General features: G+C 46.8%; 1 protein-coding gene across 1 annotated transcript in view; it reads right to left on the reverse strand.

Moving 5' to 3' along the window:
- The window catches only part of LOC142087786 (synaptotagmin-like protein 2), an 82,699-nt gene that overhangs the window by 50,471 nt on the left and 25,692 nt on the right, over nucleotides 1–6,536 (reverse strand). The window lies entirely within an intron of this gene.

Genomic DNA, 6,536 nt, shown 5'->3' on the forward strand with positions numbered 1-6,536 from the left:
GAGTCTGGGAATTACAGGGTGGTTTATAAATCAAGATTGTTGCAGCAAGTCAACTGCTCTGAAGCCGCGCAGGCGAGAAGGAGCCCAGCCGGGCGAGCGGAGGCGCCTGCCGGAGAGGGGCTGGTGTGCAGCACCCTGGGTGCTGCGGGCACGGGGCCTCGCGGGGCAGCACCACGCGGCACCCAGGGCTCTGCAGCACCCGCCAGCCTGGCCCGGGGGAAGTGCAGCAAACGTGCAGGATGCAGCCTGGCTCTGGGCTGCACGAACCAAGCATGCTCCTCGCCCAAGGGAGCTGGACTGCGGGGCAAGGGCTGGCATACTGCGTGCCACAGCTACTGGCCGGGGATCAGTGGTTTCTCCACCAACAGGACATGTTTGCACAGCTGCAAAACCCTGCTGCTGCGAGTGAAGGCATGAGAGGGATGTAACTGTGCCAGGCCAGGCTGCCCCACTGCTTTTATTAGCTCATTTGAATCAAATTGCTGTGTACAACTGGATTAGACAATTGTTCTTCAAAGGTTACACCCTACACACTATTAAGATTCATGTGTTTTTCAGATTAAGTCATCTGAGTGATTGCTTTCCCAGCTGCTCCCACGATGTACGGGCTGCTGACAGTTTCATTTTCCATTATTTCCCTCCAGTTTACAAACTCATTGCCTACTTGATCACTGAAGGATAACAAGTGCTTCCAAAGAATTCGAACTGCTACTATGCAGTGTGTAACAAAGCTGCCGGGCTACAGGATCTGAGTCCCAATCAGTTGATGAATAGCTTTGGTTGCCTGCCGCAAGCAAATCAAAGGCATGACAAAAAGTGCTTAGGTTTATCTCTGCCGGTCTTCCGCACTGTTTTTTATTCAGGATAGCTGATCCTCTGCTCAACAACTTCATCACATCACACCGCTGCACTGTCATACTAAGTGTAATTAAAATAATTAAGACAATTCTACTGAGATTATTAACAAAGCAGGATAGGACTTGTATCACTTGCATTGTATCACTCTTCCTGAGAATTAAAACCAACTAAACAAGAAACCTTCTCCCAGTACGGAGCTCCTGGGAATCAAAAGGAAAAGTCTCATCAAAACCAGGCACTAAGCAAGCAGTCGCTCTTAGTTCACCTTGCATTAGCATGCTCACCTTAACATACCGCAGCATTTCCAAAGCACTGCCCAGCTTCGGGGAATCCAGAGTCTCCCAAGGAAAACACCCCATCACATCCCACCTCGAGGAGCCGGTGGCGGAGCAGCAGTGGGAAGCCTGCTGCTGGCAGAGCCAGGGTCCAGCTGCTGCTGGGGACCCCACGGCACGCACACCTGGAGAAGGGCAGCTGAGGGAAAACGAGCTATACAACTATTAATTAATAATTAATGGCATATACAACTATTATTCCGCCTCCCCAAGAAAAAGGCCATGCAGTCTCACTGAGTGTAGGCTCCTCCAGAGGGCAGCCAAGCTGCAGAGCTTCTCCCAGAGACTTCAGTTCCCTCCGGGGGCCAGTTATGTGAAGTAAAACGAAAAGGTTTAGCACCCAGATGAAACTCGGGCAGGCAAAGCAATGCTCAGACACCAGAGGCTGCTTTAGTCTCTTTGCTAAATTGGAGCACGCCAAAAGCAAAGAGATTTTAGCAATTCCTCCCTACTTGGAGCAGGGAGCAGCTGAGGTCAGCGCTGAGGTCACTGTGTCCAAGCATTTCCTTGAAACAGTGAGAATTAAAAACTAGCTATTTTTTAAAATAAAAAATGAGATTGCCTTGTATTCATTTGATAGCATGAATTGGTGTGTTTGAGAAGCACCAAACACTGGCACTGTTTTAATACCTATCCACCTAAACCCTTCATTTCAGAGACGGCAGAAGCAGGTGGAAACCATAGAGTTCAGTGCAATTGCATGAATTTTATGCCAGGTTTTGATTTGGCACAGTATCCTAAAATTACATTATCATACCTGTTATGGCAAGCAGGCATCATATAAATTATACAGTTATATGCACTCTTAAGCTGAAAGCATTTTTCATTTTAGACAAGTACAACAAATGCTGCCAAACTCAAGGAACAATTTCACTTAACAGTCTCAGAAATTGTTAACCTATGAAAATGCAAACGATGATTAGAAAAAAGACCTTTCCCTGCAATAAGGCTGATAGACAGTTTAATCCCCAGATCCCCACTGTGAATTTTCCTTTTTTTTTTTTTTGCTTTATTAGCTTCAATTCTGAAACTACATTAAAAGAACAAGGGAAAAAGAAAGACATAACACTGAGAGTTAATCATATGCAGTGAAAAGGTTATGCAGCCAATGCAAATTCAAGGGAACAGTAATTGTACACAGACAGAACCATTTTACTGTGATTTATTATGCAGCCGAGAGCTTGCTGTGGTTTTGACACCTGAGCCACATCTCATAAATGGATTCTTTGATCGTGGCACTTTTTGTTAGAAAGTCATTCTTTAGCCTGCATCAGCCAGGGCACTCGTGGTGCACAGCTCACCCACCAAACGAGGGGGTAAAACTTACCATTTATACTAACACCACAACTCCTGCAAAACCATCACTCTGCTTCTGCAACAAAACTCTCTCCAGCACTCCCATCACCCTAGTCCAGCACAATCCCAGGCAGCCCACTCCCGGGTCACATGCATGCTACACCGGCATCCCCAGGAGGTTTGGGACAACATCACTAGGAGCCGCTTCTCTGCTTTTTTTATGCTTTTCTCAGGACAGGAGGAGGGAAGACAAGGGGAGTGTTAACATCAACCCAAAAGGCCTGAGCCAGATCCACAAATGTATCCAGGTGCTTACATTCACATCGATTTCACGTGGGACTTGGATGACTAAATAAACAGCACAGTGGGTACAGGTGTTAGAGCTCTATTGCAAGGTGTTGCACGCAAACAAATCCCTTCAGCTGCAGCAGGAATCAGCTTCCTACAGCCAATACAGGATAAGAAAACTTGTTACATCTAAGTTTAATAAGTAAAGCAAAAGCTGCACACGCCAGCAAAGCAAAACAAGGAATTCATTCACTCCTTCCCACTGGCAGGCAGGCGTTCAGCCATCCCCAGGAAAGCAGGGCTCCATCACGCGTAACGGGGACTTGGGAAGACAAACGTCATCACTCTGAACGTCCCCCCCTTTCCTTCTTCTTCCGTCACCTTTATATGCTGAGCATGATGTCATATGGTATGGAATATCCCTTTGGGCAGCCGGGGTCAGCTGTCCCAGCCGTGTCCCCTCCCAACTCCTTGTGCACCCCCGTAAAAGCCCTTGACCCTGTGCAAGCACTGCTCAGCAATAACTAAAACATCCCTGTGTTATCAACACTGTTTCCAGCACAAATCCAAAACATAGCCCCATACCAGCTACTACGAAGAAAATGAACTCTATCCCAGCCAGAACCAGCACCCTTGGCTATCTGCTTGTTCACATGCTGAAAGTTTGCAGCCTGCTGCCTTTCCTTGGTTGGGAAGAGGAGAAAGATGGAAGAGTATGTTGCATCTGATTTTTCCTGAAAACTTCCAGACTATATCTCCACAAAGGGCTCTTTACAAGTGTTCCTCCACAGACAGCTGAGGCAAGCAAGTGATGGTGTGAAGGCAGTCTTCTCCAGAGAGTTGTGCGTACTCTCACGGTTACTCCTGCCCTAAGCAAAATGAACCATCATGCGCAGTATCAGTGAAGCAATCACAGTGCTGAAGGCAGCCTTGGTGTCGGGTCGTGAGTTACGTGACTGGGATGGGTCCACAGAACATTGTGCTGGGGAAGGAGTCCAGTCCCCTTTCTCTTCCACGAAGTCCTCCAGCCCCCAGCTGACTTGCACAGCCCACAGCTTCTCTGAGAAGCGGGAGAGAAATCATGGGGTTGCGCTGGAAATGCCAGTGGGGGCAGAACCGAAACAGGGGAACGGGAAGCACAAGGCTGTGGTGGGAAGGATGCGGGAAGGGAGTCGGGGTACCTTCAAATTACAGAGCAGTCTGGGGTCATGTCACAGTCAACTGGGAGAGCACTGCTGATAAACCTGGGCTTACTAGTGCTCATGTATAAAATAAAAATTCGTACATAGTCGAAGTGCTCCCCAGGTGTTACTCCTTAGCATGCTGGTGAAGACGCAGAGTGCAGCCAGCTTTGGGGTGATGCCTGTCTGCACCCAACAACATACCTGTCCCTGCCAGGCAGTGAAAAGTGCTTATATCCACCCAAAACTGCCAGGGGCATGTCAAGGACAGACTGACTCTCCCCAGCTAGGATGCGGCCAGAACACTGCACTCCACACTTACTCTGATAAAGATGATGCTGGATGCTTGAATGGCTTTCTCTATACATTTCCACTGGATTTCAGTAAGTTTAAGGGAAAAACTGAAAACCTGAAGCACTGATGAGCACCCCTAGCTGCACCCTGGGCTACTGACTTCAGCACAGACTCACCTATTGAATTGCCAGCATATGCCTTGGCAGATCACTTGTCAAAATAGGAGCTATTCCAACCACGCAGAGCATGGGAGATCTACCTGGAATTCAGCATAATGCGATACACACCACTTAGAATAAGGCAAAGTTTCTCTCTGGAGATAAAGTTGCTAACTGGCAAGCAGGATAAAGGAGGCATGTTTAGGGCTGCCAGAACCACTCAGGATACACCCACAACACTGACCCAACAGCTTTTATGCCATCCTCAGGACACGGACCTGCGAAGGCAGTACAGCCAGGTGTGACACCTGAGTCCATGCTGCTCTGCCATGCCCAGGAAAGCCACTTCGAGACACTGGCTAGCAGAGAACCATAAGAAGGAAGTCAGAAAGCCCAGGTACGAGCCCACCAAACCCAGCCCAAAGTGCTGGTGCCCAGCCATGCAGCCCTCTAATTTCCTGGCAATCACTGATCTGGTGCATCTCATTTCAGTGCTTCCCCCGGCCCCAAGAAAGATAAAGGCTTGTTGGATAAAGATTTGCTCTAGGGGACCCTGCCTTTTCTTCTTTTAAAAGGAAGAAAGTACTTCTTTCTGGAGTGAGAAAAGGGACAATATAAAAAAGACCAGTCTGGCACCTTTATAAGGAAATGGTATCGTGCTTTTTGATAATAAGCTGTGCCTTTTCTGGGAAGTGGATACAGAGGATTAAGCATATTTCTGATCAAGTTATTTTGAGCTGTTGTCTTCTCCTCAGAAGAGCTTATATTATTGGTACCTTTACAGAGTTTCACTCTCTGTGAGCTTGAAAATAACAGTGAGTTCATGAATTAACTTTTAGGCAGCAAACACTCCAGCAAAAGCTTATAAATACTTTTTAGACAACAAATGAGGCTGTGCAACAAGCAAGCAAACTGTAAAGTGCATTTGAAAGTCAACCTAATGATGGATTTAGAGGCTTAAAGCAGCTCTTTTACTGTACTTGTTTGAATTTTAATTACACTCTTCATCCCCAGCAATCAGATGTGATACTGAACTAGAGAGCTTTGTAAATCACATTATGCTGGGTTTGGTGTCTTTGAACAATCACATATTTAGCATATTTCAGGAAGACAAAGCGGTTGAAATGCTGCTGAGCTTTGTCAAGTTAAACACAGAATTCTACAGGAAGTTTTTTAATTAGGTTTCAGGCCGACAGAAGCAACCCCTAAATATCGGCAAGTGCTTGGCTGGGCAATGCTGCCTTGCTCTGGGTGTGCCGCTGGGCTTCATTTTTTTAATGACTGACACTGCTATTTATAGAGTGAATACAAAGGAGTTGCTTGGAAGGGAACATTTCTGAATACGTTTCAGTGTACACAGATTTGAGTCACAAAGTCTGTTAACATACAGTTCCTGGTACTGGCCCCTTCCATTTTATCTCGAGATAAGAGTCTTTGCTCCACCCACGGCAAAGTGACTGCTGCCATTGCTGCACTCTGGGCTGTTCTCTCCTCTTAGCCAAGGGCCGGCGGTGTAAGCAAGAGCTTCTTCATTGTTCCTTAACTTAACCTTAACCATCATCAAATCAAACCAGATTTTGCTTTCTGTGTTCTGTTCTTTTACTAAGGTGACATTTGAACAGGCAGAGCTGCTTTCTAGTAGCAATGAGCTAGAAGCAAAACCAGCAGCTGACAGGTACCATCTGTTACCTTCACAGGAGAATAACCCTGGGTGGCTTGGAAGATTAGCGTTAGGGTACTCGTTTCTGGTTTGATGGTGTGAAATGAGCCCCAGGCTGGTAATAGTCAAAAGTTAATGCTATTGGTGTTCAGTATCCTCTGTAAAACAGGATTGATGGTTGTAATCGTTCGCTATGAGATATACCTGCTCCGTAATCGGTAATCTCAGCTTGGAGCTTTGGGAGCTCCTACTCAGACTCCTTCTGGGTGTTATGGAGCTGCGACAGGCGATCACTGAAATGGGTCTGTAGATTGTGCTCACGTTCAGAGCTGAGCCCTGGCAAAAGTGGGAGAATCTGGGCTTCTCTGGTTCAAAGGTTTATTATTAACAAAACCCTCAGTTCCTCAAACCCCACAAAATGATTTCAACTGAACAGTCACACCACTAGTCGGAGAAAGGCACACGT

The sequence above is a fragment of the Calonectris borealis genome, chromosome 13, assembly GCF_964195595.1.
Source record: "Calonectris borealis chromosome 13, bCalBor7.hap1.2, whole genome shotgun sequence".
NCBI classification, from domain to species: Eukaryota; Metazoa; Chordata; class Aves; order Procellariiformes; family Procellariidae; genus Calonectris; species Calonectris borealis.